The 15,493-nt window shown below is 40.3% G+C and overlaps 1 protein-coding gene across 3 annotated transcripts in view; it reads left to right on the plus strand.

The window, feature by feature from the left end:
• The first annotated feature begins 781 nt into the window (after positions 1–781).
• Positions 782–15,493, plus strand: part of Hapln1 (hyaluronan and proteoglycan link protein 1) — a 70,403-nt gene continuing 55,691 nt past the window's right edge. For 2 of the 3 annotated variants that reach the window (XM_031360319.1, XM_031360323.1), the window contains exon 1: positions 2,166–2,763. The gene's annotated coding sequence lies outside the window, so the exon portion shown is untranslated. Of the gene's footprint in view, positions 798–2,165; positions 2,764–15,493 lie in introns of those variants that run through there. The other variant, XM_031360320.1, reaches the window with a different exon arrangement.

The following is a 15,493-nucleotide window of genomic DNA, read 5'->3' on the forward strand; positions in this document are numbered from 1 at the left end:
AACAACTAGTTACCAAACAAACAACTAGGAAGTAGAAACTGGGCACAGGACTGGAGAAGGGAGACTAGGATTGTCAAGAAGAGCGGAGGTAAGGGGGCCTTCATTCCTAAACACCTTTCTCAAATTGATGAGGCCATACTGAAATACTAAAAGACAGATGAATAAATTCTAGTATAACTTATCGTGGTGTGACTAATTTGCAAAACATTGTCCTATGTGATAAAACTAGAGTGACTTAAATTCCCTAATACAATATTGGAATAAGTGTATATACAGTAGAACACACACACGCAGAGAGAGAGAGAGAGAGAGAGAGACAGAGACAGAGACAGAGACAGAGACAGAGACAGAGACAGAGACAGAGACAGAGAATGCAAACCATCAAATCACCTTATCTGACTTACTTCCCAGGCAACTACATGAAATTATGTCTTTAATCTGAAGGAAAAAGGCTAGTATTTAAACTGTCTCTGTACAATTTCACAGTCACTCAGCACCAGCCTTACCACCTGTATGATGCTTTCATAATTGTACTGTGTTTGCTTTTAAATCTAATTCTTTTATGCTTTTTAAGATACCTACTACCCTGAAGAAATTCCATATAGAGTCTCCTTAGCTGGAAAGCAGAGTTGTGCTTTATTTTTATTGGCAGTTAATGTGGAACCTTAAATACCAGCTGTCTTAGGAAACGCCAAATGATTGACATAAAACTGCAAAACTTGTATCCTCTTCCCTGGCTGGAGAAACAGAATAAAACGAAGACAAGCACTTTGCTCAGATTTGGGGATGCAGCAAAGGTATGTGGTTGCCTGTTGAATAACTGCTCCCCTTTAAAGAATTTTATGTCAAATTTAACCGTCTTTTCTTAGACACACATGCTTTGTTCTCTGCAAAATAAAAATAAAATAGAGAAACAAAGAAAGTCTATCCCACATACACCTAAGTCCCCAAAGTCCCAATGGTAAGACAGGGTGGGGTTCCGGGGTGGCACTTCTAGAGACAAGAACTCTGAGACAGTTCAAGAAAAAAGACGGGACGAATGTGCCCCAACGCTAGCTAGGTTACCCCACGACCCCCAGCAGCCACTGCTTTTCCCTGTCTCCATATGGAGTCGTGGAGGAAATCATGACCACAGTGCGCCACTTAGGCTTTATCTCTAAGACAGTAGCGCCGCTCTCCGCCAGCCAAAGGACCGGGATCTTCAGCCTCTGCCACCAATAGCGCTTCTTCCCAGCCACCTACCCGACCCGGAGTTCCCAGTCACCCTCCTTTCAGCCTGCCTGCAAAGTCTGGGGCACCAGGCTCTTTGCCCCTGGTCCCTATGCCTGCCCCGCGCCCCTCCACTCCCAAGTTGTGGTCCCCGAAGTGATGAGCCTCTTTCTCTCCGGCGATCCCCTGGCTACCAACAGTGGACTATGGAGTTCCTGGGATGCTGCCCAGGGCACGTGCCCTACCGCCCTACTCCTGCTCTCTGGCTCTCTTCTCCTCCCCCCCACGCACCCCTCCCCCCCAGTGGGCCCCTAGAGCTTGTTTGCTCTTCCTTAGCCCAGATGCCAGATCAGTTCCCTCCCAGGCCGGCCGCTTCAGCAGCCGTTTGCTTCCTGCAGTGTGCTTCTTTCTTTCTTTTCCGCCTTTCCTAGGCCCAATCAAAGGTGGCTCTGTTATTGAAATGCGAAGCCGTTTCCTCTCCAAACCCCTTGGCTACTCAAGGCGGGAATCAATGGACCTATATACTCTCCCTCGAGTTATAAATAAATGTCTATTTGTTCAGGAGGCGTTTTTCCCGCGTGTCCTAGCATCTTCCCCAGTAGTTATTTTAAGTGTGTGTGTGTGTGTGTGTGTGTGTGTGTGTGTGTGTGTGTGTGTGTGTGTGCGCGCGCGCGCGCGCGCGCGCGTGCGCGAGCGCCAGTGCCCTAGTCCTATGACATCTGGTTCTAATCCTAAGTGTGAATCTATAACCCAACCCCACCCACCCAGACTCCCCCTAGCATTCCTCACTCTATAAATAAACTCAGGTTCTTAGGCACTATCATGTAAGGACACAATAGCAGTTGTGGGTTAAAAGAGATTTAATCCAACATTGATACTGAGCCCAGCAGCCAACAATTTGGGCAAAACAAGCAATTTGGGTAAAAGTTTGGTGCTCTGTTATCCTACTTGTCTGTAGGGGGAAAGACCTCTCTCGTGCTTGGAGACTCAAATTACAAGGTGACAGATTGTGTAGGGGAGTCAGTAGAGGCTACAATTCATCCCACAGATCCCTCGCAGCATCTCATGTGGACATACCCCTGGGTAGACAGGCAACAGGAGGTATGGTGTGGGTGGGGGCTTGTGGTTGGGCCTGCTGCTTTTCCTGAACTCCAGAGCTGAATCCTCCGGATCTGAGCAGAGGGAGTCATCTAAGAGACTGCTGTTTTACAAGGTCTGGGCACAGAGCTGCCCCTCCCTTCCCCCCTGAAGTTTGCACGGAGTGCAGTTAGGCTGTAATTAGAGGATCTGGGAGGAGAAGTCTCCTGGTGACGCTTTGCTTTTCTTCTGCTCTTGGTGAGAAGTGCCTCCTTCATCCTCGGATCAGGACCTCTGCCATCTAGCACCACAAAGAGACATTCTGCACACACGCGCTCCAACACACACACCCATACCCACACCCACACCACACTCGCCCAGAGACAAACTTAAGGTCAGGAGGAGCATTAGCCTCACTTCATCTCCAACTCCCAGCTAAGTGGGACTCGAAGCTTCTCAACTGGGATTCAGGACAAGGTAAAACTTCCATCATTTCTGTTTGGTGGGTTTTCCCTCCATTTTCAGACATATCTTGGTGCCTTATATATTTCATTTCAGCATTGCGCATATGATGTATGCATATAGTAAACAAATTTTATTATTTTCTTCAGTCTTTATTTAACATAGTGCCTCCACTTTTAAAAACTGTATTGTCAGATAAAATATCATTGCAATAAACAGGTTCAGTCTAGATTTGAAGAAAGAATTAAGTTTCCTAGCTTTTGCAACTGCTGCTATTAATCTGAGAGGCACTCGGTTCCAAACGGTGGCTTTTCCATCTGTATTTCTACAAGCAGTTTTATAGCAGAAGAGATGAGAGAAGGGTAGTATAGAGTGGAAGATGAGCTGTGGAATGAGAATGTCCATCTCAGAGTTATGACTTCTATCTTAAAGGATGTACAGGTTTATGTGAAAAAGAAAGTTACTTCAGTCATAGCTAATAGCTGTTAGATTAACAGCCTTTGAAAAGTCAGATTGTGCAGAGGTCTTTCTGGGTAATTTTTAAATTAAGAACAGATAATTATGATGCATTGTTTTTTTTGTTTTGGGGGTTTTTCTTGCAGATGTTTTTGTTGTTGTTGTTTAATTTGACAGTGGACAATATCAATGTCCTAAAAAAATATTACAAGTCATAGCTGTTAAGAATACTTTTTAAAAAGTTGCCTAAAGGAGTTCTTTGCACTTTGAAGCTACTCATTAATGAAAGCAAACCTATACTCCTAGGGTTAGATTAAGTTGTTCTCTTCTGTTGAATATGCCTGTTGTGTCCAAATAATACAGTCTGTTCGTTTGAAAATAAGTTGTTTTATTTTCATTTATCACTGGAAAAGTACACAAAGTAGCCAGTACATTTGGGGAGTCTGAGGGTGGAAAATGTTCCTGTAAGTGGTCCAGTATGATGTCATGAAATCAAACATACTGGCTGGCTGCTTAGAATCGAATGGTTATTAAGAAATAAAGTCTGTGAATTAATTTCCTAGTAAATGTAATATTTATTCATTCCAAATGTAGGTTCTGGTAGCCATTTCTATTTGATTATTTCAGTATGCTCAGATTTGAGTAATGTTATACACATTTTAATGATATAAAGTAGAACTATTATCTAATGAAAATATATCACCAGATTTTATTTATTTATTTGAATGAGAGAATTTTCATTTTATTTAATGAAACACAATGTTTGTCAAAGACTCTTGACTAGTAAGTTTATATGTATACATATTCACATGTGAATATGTATGAATAGCCTCAGCTAAATGATGAAATTATTTTAGTTCTTTTTTTCCTTTTAATGACTTTTTTAGTAAAGTGTAAACTGCTTAGAAATAGAAAAAAATAAATAAATTAAAAGTAAATTTTCTAATGGCTAATTGAAGGGTCAGAAGCAAGCCAGCAATCTTAAAAGACCAGTGGTCCACGGGAGGAACGCACCCAGAGGCCAATATTCCAAACAGGAGTGCCCGCCCAGTGGGCCCTGGCCTTCTGTGAGAGGGGGAACATGGTGTTCTTATGAAGTGAGCCATTTACTTCCAACAAGACTCTGTCTCTGAGAGGAATGACTGACACTAATTTAGAAGTGCTGAAGAAACCTTCACAGAGAAGAATCGATTCATTATGTCCTTAGTGGTTTCAGTTCGTTTTCCTTCCTTTGGGAGCAAGAAACACATCCAGTATAAATACATTCAAAGTATACAGAAAAATACCTTCTGGTGGGTAGGTTTCTGAACAGTCCACTCTTTTAGCGTTTTTGGTGTGGAGTACTGTTATTTCCTAAAGAAGACATTGGACTGTCTTCATCTTCGTAAAGATGAACACGGATCATATTCAGGAGATGGTTCCCTTCAGAAAATACCAGTTTTCATTCCCTTTTACCCCAGACTTATATTTTTCCAGATTACAGTTTGAAGATTTAATGGTATCCCACCAATTAAAATTCCAGTAGCAGCCAAGGGCAAATTTGGAAACAATTTTTTTAACATCATAGTCTTCTGTTGCTTCCAATTAATTTCTCAACTACCTGCAGTCATTACTACTAACCACATCACTTAGTCTATGTCATTTAAATTTACTTACCCTGTCATTCAAAAGCTAACAAAATGTTAGGGGAAGTAAGGGAGAAAAAAAAAAAACAGAATATGACTATGCTAGAGATTTTAATCAATATTGTTTGAGAAGTATTAGAGGAAACAGCTGATTAAACAAATATTAGATGTAGCGAGGGCACGATGGTATAAATTAATAACACAGATCTTCATTTACTGTATGAATGGGAGGGTTTGTAGTTTAGGGTGAAGCACGGTCCCTTATCGCCACCTAGTGGATGTGTACAGAACGCTTTCTTACCAGCTTCTACAAATTCACTGGTTTAGGGGCTCAATTACATAAAAATTGACTAGTTTGTTTGGCTGGTATACTTTACCCCTAACTAAATGACAGACTGTGGAGTGGATGCTAAGAATAGAAACCAAAACAAGTGTAATTTGTTTGTAAATTAAAAGTCAAGGCCACTCTGAACAGTTTAGTGAATTCCCAGTGCTTACATTTCAAATCATTTTACTCTCCATTGGTTATTAACTGTCAGCTTTCTGCCTTCTAAAGGGGATAGAACTCTCATCTAATGTAAAGAGATATCATTATACAGGCCAATGGAAGGTAGAGAGAACACTGTCCTAAATTAGTTTCTCAAATAGAAACAATTTTTTTTATATTTTCTTGTTACTAATTCTGTCTGGATTAGGGAATTGCTGGTTTAAAGGGTTAACAGAGATGTCAGTGTGTTTTACTGCATAATCTTTATGTTTTTAAATAGATGGACAAGGATAGCCAGTATAGCTTTTAGGTATAAGGTATATTTTATGAGATGCTCTTAAACACTAGTAATTACTATAAAGGACAAGTTTGTCCATCCTTACTAGTCACATGAAATTTTAAAACAAAGACTTCGCTTTTGTGAAGTTAATATGACAGAAAAATCTTCCTCAACAAGTGTGTTTGCATGCAAAACATGGTTTGACAGAGTCAGTAGGCTATCATTTTGGGTACTTCTAATTCAAAACACCTTTTCTCTAAGAGATATATGAATTATTACTCCCATAGGTTCTGTTCAAGATATACAACCTAATGGTAGATGGAAATTAATAAAGATGAGTTGTAAAGTCCAATTGAAAAGTATAGTGCCCCATTAGAAAAAAATCTGATGAATGTGTGAAGTGCTGAGCAGCAAAGATGCACTACACAAGCATAACCAGGCCTGCCGTCATGAAATAAGAACCCCCTGTTTAGGAGTTCTGGGGTCGTGTTTCTTGATTTGCCTTCTTTGGCCCTGGGACCCACAGAGTGACAAAAATCACCCACTCACCAAAGTCCTCTTTCATGAATGTCACCAAACTGGAGTCAGAGTTTAACAGAAGTGAATAAAGAATCAGGGCCTTCACTCATGTAAATCGAGATGTGTTGACTTAGTCTTGCCAGCAATGGGACATTCTTCATAAGACAAAAATAATGTCAATACTTTACCTGTCCACCATGTGATAGAGAAGAAATCTTGCATTTACTCAGTGTAAGTGCTGAGAAGAGATGACCTAAAAGTCAGGAGCCCTGAGTGTAGTAGAAGGTCCGCCAGGAGTTGCAAAGCTGTTAACGGTTCTGAAGTCTACTGGTGACTTCAGGATGCTGGGCAGACACAATCCTATGAGGGAATTTAGAGCAACTCTCTGAAGTGGGGTGATGTGGCTGGAGCTGGTTTGTGTGTTCAGAATTCTGGGTGATGTCTTGGAAAACTTGAGGGGATTGAGAAGGTGAATTTTGGAATTGAGATTCTTAGCTAGGTTTCCCAAAGAAAGCCAAGCACTTGTTTCTTGTTTTGGGGTGGTTTCTTTTCTTTTCTTTTCTTTTTCTTTCTTTCTTTCTTTCTTTTTTTTTTTTTTTTTTTTTTTTTTTTTTTTTTTTTTTTTTTTTTTTGAATGCCAAATGACACTGCACCTCTTGAAGATCTGTTTGTTTGCTTGTTTGGTCTCTCTATTGACACTGAAAATTAAGTGCTGGCTCTTACTCATGCTAGGCAAGCACATTGCTAGACCAGGAGGCTGTTTGTAAAACAAAACAAAACAAAAGCCCATAGAATAAAACTAAATTAGAAAAAGGATTGACTCTGTTCCATCAGGGTAACAAAATCTTCCCTTCTACCAGCTAGTTCTAAAATTCCAAAGCAAATTGAATGTTACTTGGTTGGTTGTTAAATCCTGGTTCCTGGAAACTCCAATTAAATTAAATCACTTCTACAATATTATAAGTGGTCTTGGACCTCAGTCTTCATATTATATGCGTGACCCTTTCTGGTTCTTGTTCCTGTTTTGAGGATCACCTCTTCCAAGCATCCATCTTTTTATTCAGAAAACTTTACTGAGCACTAGCTGTATGAGGCATTGCAGCAGCATTATATACCATAACTCTGCCTCACACTTTACATGAGGAAAATCTATCATCAAATAATCAGAACATTGAAATTGATGGTACTGGACGTAAAGCATTACGGAATCCTGAAGTATATTTTGAGTAATAGAAACAAGCCAAAGGATCTAGACACCTACTTCTGGGGTAGAATCAATTTTGAAGCTGTATCTTTAAAAAGTCGTTTCCATTTCAACTAGCGGAGGACTGTAGCTCTTGGTGGTGTGGGCACAGTTAGGTCTAAGAAGACCTGGCACCCCAGCAGGCCTGGGGTTCTGACAATATGTTGTTCAGACTAACAGGGAAAGAAAACTTGCATCTGTGCACCCATGCTGTCCTTTAGTTTACACCTAAAACTCAGAGTGATCAAGGAAAATTTAGTGCAAATGGGTTTGCACCAGCAAGTCTCATGCTAAGTGTTACATAGTAATTAGCACAAGGCATTCTCAAATTAATGGAGAAGGCAGGTGACACACATCATGAATCACAACTCCAATCTACCAAAGAAGTAGGATTTCCCTTCTCCATCTTCTATGTCTCCTTCATTGCCCCTATCCAAACTTTTCAACCCCTTGTATACTACCACAAACTGAGATCAATGCTCCCCACACATCCACTCCCAGGGGATCAGTTGCTTATCTAATTTACTGACTTCTTCACTACATCTAAGAATGAATGAGTTCTACTCATGCATCTACATTTCAAGCCCTTTATCTCTTAAAGTAAATGTTTTCTTTTAAGGAAAAGAATTTAAAACATCTGGAAGCATCTCTTGCTTGCCCCGAGGGGGGTAATTTCACGGTCTTCAATCTCTGGGTTGTCACTGTTCCTTGTGAGAGTTCCCTCAAGGCCTGTTTGTAAGACCTCAAAGAACTCTGGCTCCTGTTGACCACTGGACCCTTTGAGCTGAGCCAAATCAGCTCTCCTTTCTACCTCTTCCAGCAATTTAAGCAGAAAATATCTCCTCTTCTACCCCCAGGGCATCCAAAGCTCTTGGTGTTGGAAATCCCTGCTCACTTTTTCATTACCCATTATGTCCTTTGCCCTTCAAATGACATTGTGACCCAGTGGCAGAGCGAATACTCAGAGATATTTGTGCGCTATAGGTCCAGCTGTAGGGTGTAGAGATAGTAGTATATATATAGTATATTCAAGGTTTAGTACGTAATAAACTTCAGAGTCATGAAGCTGGAACAAAAGAGATAGAAGTCCACACAGGAGAAGCAGCCATCATGTTGAAAATTTGGGTCACAGCCAAAAATGTTCAGATCTGCCAGGTTTCAGTATTAGGTTCAATTGATTTAGAAAATGTGTCACACTGATATTAAGTGAAGTCTTTTTGTGTGTGAAATACATTTTGTAAATAAATAAATATTGCAGTAAATCTTACCCTGCTTTTACAAAATTAGGCTTAATTAATGTAAGATATTTTATTATGTACCTTGAATTAATTTAAATTCATTTCGAAAAATGTGTGTGAATTCTGCCTTGCGTGCAGGTCTGTATATTTCTGCAGTGCCTGCAGAAGCCAGAAGATGGCGTCAAGGATTCTGCACTTGAGCTTACAGATTATTTTTTATTACTTGTTAGATAGAGGATGTCACTATAGTTTAGTGTTCCTGTAAGATGCTGTTCTGAGCCAGGACTTTCTAGAACCTAAACGAGCAAACTTGCTGACCTTTCTTACCCACCTAGCTGGGCCATACAGTACCTGACACTGAGTAGTGTCCACTGGAGGACTCGACAGGGACAGTTCCTGCCCTTCAGTATCTAATCCACTCTTGATCCTAGGCCATTTCCTGGTCCTGTTTATTCATAGATCTTCTTTTCCATCACTGTCAAAGTCATAAATTCTTCTCAGATTCAAATAATTATTATAGCAGTAAATTAAATTTTTAGATGAATTTCAAAAATAAATAAGCTTAAATTTTAATAAATCTCTAAATAATTTCAATATATCTCTAAATTGAAAAAAACAAGGGGGGGTGGGAATAGAAGGCTGGTGGCAGAGCACTTTCCTAGTAGGTTGGAGACCCTGGATAAGATCTAACACCACATCAAAAACAAAAACAAACAAAAGAACAAAAAAGAAAGCAAACAAAGGTTAAATGTTGAAAGTAAGGAATCAATTCAGAGTCCTTTGCCCTAGAAGGTGCAGGAGAGGGTGCAGGAGAGGGTACAGGAGAGGGTGCAGGAGAGGGTGCAGGAGAGGGTACAGGAAAGGGTGAAGGAGAGGGTGCAGGAGAGGGTGAAGGAGAGGGTGAAGGAGAGGATGAAGGAGAGGGTACAGGAGAGGGTGCAGGAGAGGGTGCAGGAGAGGGTGCAGGAGAGCGTGAAGGAGAGGGTCCAGGAGAGGGTGAAGGAGAGGGTGGAGGAGAGGATGAAGGAGAGGGTACAGGAGAGGGTGCAGGAGAGGGTGCAGGAGAGGGTGCAGGAGAGCGTGAAGGAGAGGGTCCAGGAGAGGGTGAAGGAGAGGGTGGAGGAGAGGATGAAGGAGAGGGTACAGGAGAGGGTGCAGGAGAGATTGCAGGAAAGAGTACAGTAGAAGGTGCAGGAGAGAATGCAGGAAAGAATGCAGGAGAAGATGCAGGAGAGGGTACAGAAGAGGGAGCACTACAAGGTGCAATGTAGGGTGCAGTAGAGGGTGCAGTGGGAGTGCAGTGGAGGGTTCACTAGAAGGTGCACTGACTGGGTTAGGGAGAATTCTAGGAAGATGCAAACATTCTAGAATCAGTGACCATAAGTGGAGGGACTCTGGTGCCTGAAACAATAAAATATTCTTGGTGAAAATGGTGAATGGAATTTAGGAACTACCTCTGGGGACAAGCAAACTAAATCGGCATGTCTGTCATGGGCAGAAGTCAGGCTGGAAATGGATGTTTTGAACCTTTAACATTAAACTGTTAATTTTTTTAAAAGTAATTTAAAGGAAGGATAGAGAGCACATTCAGGGTGCAAGGGAAAACTGGTAGAGATGCTTCTGCCATGTAGACTGCTTCATGCTTGTTTGAATTCTGAGGTTTGAACCCATGGCCTCACAAATGTGAAGCAAGCCTACCCCTGGCTCATCCACAACCAGGAGAGGATGTAACCTTTCAGCCTTGGTTTCTATCTTATCCACTATAAATGCTCCTTAATTGTTGGAATACCTTCCAACAGTTACCTAGCAACAGCCAGGTAGGCCTGGCTTGCTATGAAAGGGACTGTCTGGCCTCTCTGACTCTCTTGGACTCTCTGCCCTTTCTCTCCCCTGCCCTCTTTCTCCCTCTTTCCTCTTCCCCCCTCCCTGCTCTCTCCACCAGTTCCTGGTTAGCCACTCTCCCATCTTTTCCCCTCCCCTCTTCTCCCCTCCTCTCTCTCTCTCTCTCTCTCTCTCTCTCTCTCTCTCTCTCTCTCTCTCTCTCTCTCTCTCTCTCTCTCTCACACACACACACACACACACACACACACACTATCCTTCTCTGTCCCCTGTTTTCTCTGCCTCTACTCCCTTCTTAACTCCCCTTCTCAAACTCCCAAATAAACTCTCTACTCTGTACTAGAGTACTATACACTACATACTAATATGGCTTATACCTCTGATGGAGGGATACCTCAGCATGGGTCCCCTGAGCTACCCCCTCCCACCACACCATATTGCACCCTATAAAACATATCCTTGGTTTTTATAAAAAGACACCAGTACCAGCATCATTCCATCAATCCCCACATCGCACAGTCCCCATCAACCCTCTGCAGAGACAAGATGCCAGACATGTTTGCTGAATTAAATGAAATTAAAGTGGCATTTCCAAGCCTTGATGCTCTAATGACAGATTGCCATAATGATAACTCTGAATAAGACCTCAAAATGCCTGCATTATAGCTATGTATTCAATTTCATCCAATACGTAGTTAACTTTAAATATACGTTGTTGCATTCTGTTGTTTAAAAATCAGCAGTCCATGTGTGGCACAGATGCTAATTTACCAGAGTATTTGATTAACCATACCCACAGTGTTTACCTCAGCAATCCATTCACTAGTTACTGGATTCTCGAGACCTCTACATTTTAAGTCAAATTTAGAGTCCATATGCTTAATTTCTCTTGTCTTCTCAACAAGTTGTATTTCTTTCTAATTCTTCACCCCATTGAATTTCCAGGTAAACTACAATGAATAATTGAACAGTTTTAACATAAGCATGTCCAAAAATTGTATGGAGCATACCTCTTATACTAAACAAAAAATATCTTGTGCATCGGAGATTCAAATTTAACTGAATGTTCCTCTCTCTCTCTCTCTCTCTCTCTCTCTCTCTCTCTCTCTCTCTCTCTCTCTCTCTCTGTATGTGTGTATGTTCTAGCTAAATCTGTCATCCCTACTTTCATTGGGAATAACTAGAACTTACCACAGAAAAATTATTTTATGATGCTTCTGAATGCTACCAAAAGTTATTGAATGTATTTGTGTTTCGTGTATGTGTGTGTGTGTGTATTCCTATTAATAAAAGCATTGTTTACTCTAAGCTAATGCTTAGATCACCAGCCTTCCAGAATTAAACTTAGTTTTCATTAATGAGAATATTGTACTGAAAATAAATAAATGAACACGGCATGGTAGCTTCTGCTTGTTATCGCTGGTCTTAGAGTAGCTGAGGCAGGAAGGCCGTGAGTTCAAGGTTAGCCTAGACTACATAACAACACACTTTCACAAACAAACAATACTTGATCCAAATAAAATTGTCAAATTGCAACATATTAAGACATAAATTTATAGAAAACACTTACCTGTGCTGTCATGAGCCTTGAGTGTGTATTAATTACTGTTCACATTTCCAGTTTTTGCAAGTCAGAAATAATTGTGTGACAGAATGGCCATAAGAAGACAATACATTCATTAAAAATATATAATTTATACAAGGAGTATAAACCCAAATGTCTAACAGCACAGATCTCTAAGAGCATTTCTCTCATTTTTTTTCTGTTTTGCTGCCACCTTATGGTTCTTGTAGGGATTGCCCAGTACAACAAATGGTTAATAACTTGCTTGATCAATACTGCCTCATCTGTGACTAAGTTTCACTTTTCCCCAAATGCCATGAACTACAGAACCAAGAAAGTTCCAAGAACATAACTCAAATACTTTCTGAGTTTATCTTTTTTAAGACAATCGTTTTATCACTTTAGAGATAGTCACTGAGTTAAAAATCACTAGTACGGTATGAATTTATAGAGAATGGGCGAATTTACTTGAATTTGCTTTAATCTTCAGGCTAGTTGACTTTTTTTTTTAGAATAGAGTTTATTTATGGCATGGGAAGGGGAGTTAAGAGAGTAGCAGAGGCAGAGAAAGGCAGAGAGAAGGAGAGAGTAGAGAAGTAGGGGCTGGTCATGAAGGGGAAGGGAATGGGGAGAGAGGGGGAGCTAAGAGGCAAGAGGCAAGGTGGAGAAGCAGGAGTAAGAGGAGGCTGGTTGACTTTTAACATGGTTTTACTTAAGTTCTGTGAACTCAATAATTTCAGAATTGATCTCCTTACTTCATTTTTCTTTAACCAGCTCTCATTCATTTCCTAAATCAAGATAACAATGCCTTTGAAACAAAAGAAATATAGACAAAAAAAAATGTCCCGGAGGAATTCTATTGATATATAAGTTTAAAATAATCATAATCTCAGTCACTTAGGCAAGAAAATTCAGAGTTCTTAATTACTGGTTCATAGAGGGATTGAAGCTGGCATTCAGACCTCAAAGAGCCTCAGCTCATTTCCCGCACCCCCCCCCATCTTCCTTCCCTCTGCATTGTTAATCTTGCTTACCAGCATCCTTTGCATCCTTGGCCTATTGCCTGAAAAGGTATCTGCCAGAAAAATTATTTGTCATCATGGTTTGCCCATCCATCTCCTTAAAACTATGCCAATAAAGCGGTAACTCATCCTGAAGAGATTTAAGCTATGCAGCTTCAGGGGATCAGGTCTCCAGATGATGTTGTGACTGATCATATTCCTTTAAATATACTTTTCATACACACACACACACACACACACAGAGAGAGAGAGAGAGAGAGAGAGAGAGAGAGAGAGAGAGAGAGAGAGAGAGAGAGAGAGAGAGAGAGAGAGAGACAGACAGACAGATAGACAGACAGACAGACAGACAGACAGACAGACAGACAGACAGACACACTTTTCCCTAAGCTCAAAGTACAGATGCCCAGCCCTTTATCTGATTCATGCTGAAAACAGTATCCACATAAAGGAAGCCCTCTCACACCTTCAGAACTGGCCCCTGGACTCTACCCTTACATTTTTCCATCAATTATAATAAGACAACTTTGAAGATTCATTTGATCTTAAGAGGATAAGATTATTGTTCCCTGTGCTGTGTGATCTATTTTTTTCTAGTCTTCTCAGACAACCCTCTGTTAATTTGACATCCTTCTCTTGCATCTTCATTGTCTCAGGCTTTGCTCATTTCTTCTTATTAGAACCCCAGAGCCCCCAGGGACTAAACCACCAACCAAAGAGTACACACCAGAACTCATGGCTCCAGCTGCATATGTAGCAGAGGATAGCCTAGTTGGTCATCAATGCGAGCAGAAGCCCTTGGTCCTGTGAAGGCTTTATACCCTGGAGAACATTTGAAATGTAATAAAGAAGATATCCAATAAAAAAGAATGTAGTCATGCTTGAGTTTTTGTTTGAAAATACAAAAAAAGGAGGGGTAATCTCCCTTCATCCCACTGCAATTGTATTGACAGGCCACTGGAAACCAGACAACAATAGAATCTTGGAAATGCTGACACCTGCCCTCACCAAGGCGTAGAGCCCCCTGTCTTTTCTACAGTGTATCTACTAATCAAATCCCTATTCTACAGAGCCAACATTTTTGCTCATTTCCTGTTGCTGTAACAAAAAATAGTAAAGGCTTGACCTTGAAAAGAAAGAAAATGTATTAATGCATAGGTCTCAGGATGCAAGACTTCAGTACTGATTTCTGTCCAGATCTGTTAAGGACCTCCCAGTGGATAGAGCCAAGAGTATATGGAAAAAAAGACAATCTGGTGAGACTTTAAGAAGCCAGAGAGGGAGTCAGCAGAAAAGCTTGCTGTTTTATGCAACAACTGAGTCTCATAAAGAATTAATTCCACAAGACCTGTATTATTCTCTCCCAAGTGTGACACCCACTGACTTAATTATTTATGAACTATCTGTTTTCTAATGGCCTCTACTCAGTTTGCCCTCACTTGTCACAGTCTTCTGTGTGCATCCACTGATTCCCATAAATTACACCCCTCTCACCCATTGGTTGACAATCCTCAGGTGTTAAAATCTTCCCAGATTTTTCTGTTGGAGAATCTAACCATCTTTGCTAGGAAAACTCAGACATTTAAAACTCATCAAGTCCAAGGGAACTCTTTCATTTTTCCTCAATTTGAAATCCCCAATATAGCTCCATTAGTAAACAGTACCATTTTATCACCATTCAGTTGATAAGGACAAAAGCTGGAGAGTCACCCTGTTGTGCTGTCCCTCAAGCATCTCCCAGTGTACACACCTTTCTGTCTCCACCAGCATAAATTTCACCCTGCATCTCACACCCTTCTGGTTGAATTCTTGCAAACCTTATCCTTTGGGTTCAGTTTCTCCATTCTTGGTTCTAATTCATTCTCTCATGTCAGAGTAAGAGCAATCTTTATAAAATGTAAATGTAATGATAGTTTCACACATAAATCTTACCAGCATCTTTCTACTGTAATGAAAAATTGTGAACAAATAATTTATTACAGTTTGAAAGTTCTTAGTGACCTGGCTGTTTTTTCCAAGCTTCATCTATAATCACACATTATCTCAACAGGCATGATTAAATGATCAAAAGTCAAGCTACCAAAACAGAATATATAAATATACTCATAGAAGATCTAAATATTGCAGTTATTAGATGGGGACTTTATGTGATACGTTTAATAAATAAAGTGTCAGAATACAAGATTAAAAAACATAAAAAAGATGACTTGAAAAGTCTAAAGCTGAAAAATAAGAAGCAAGTAAAGTTCCAAATTCAGCCCACAATTTTAGACATATTAAGGCAATGATTAGGAAACTGGAAAAATAAGTCTGAACAAACATAGCTAGAATTAGTTATATGAAGAAAATCACAAAAGACACAATGGGCTGTGGGAGGAGTTAAAACATGAAACATGTAGACATTGACTTCTCAAAAGGAAAAAAGGTAGATGGAGTAGAAAAAATTTTTAAGAAATAATAAATTATGATTTCGCA

Source organism: Mastomys coucha, unplaced genomic scaffold, assembly GCF_008632895.1.
Source record: "Mastomys coucha isolate ucsf_1 unplaced genomic scaffold, UCSF_Mcou_1 pScaffold8, whole genome shotgun sequence".
Taxonomy (NCBI): domain Eukaryota; kingdom Metazoa; phylum Chordata; class Mammalia; order Rodentia; family Muridae; genus Mastomys; species Mastomys coucha.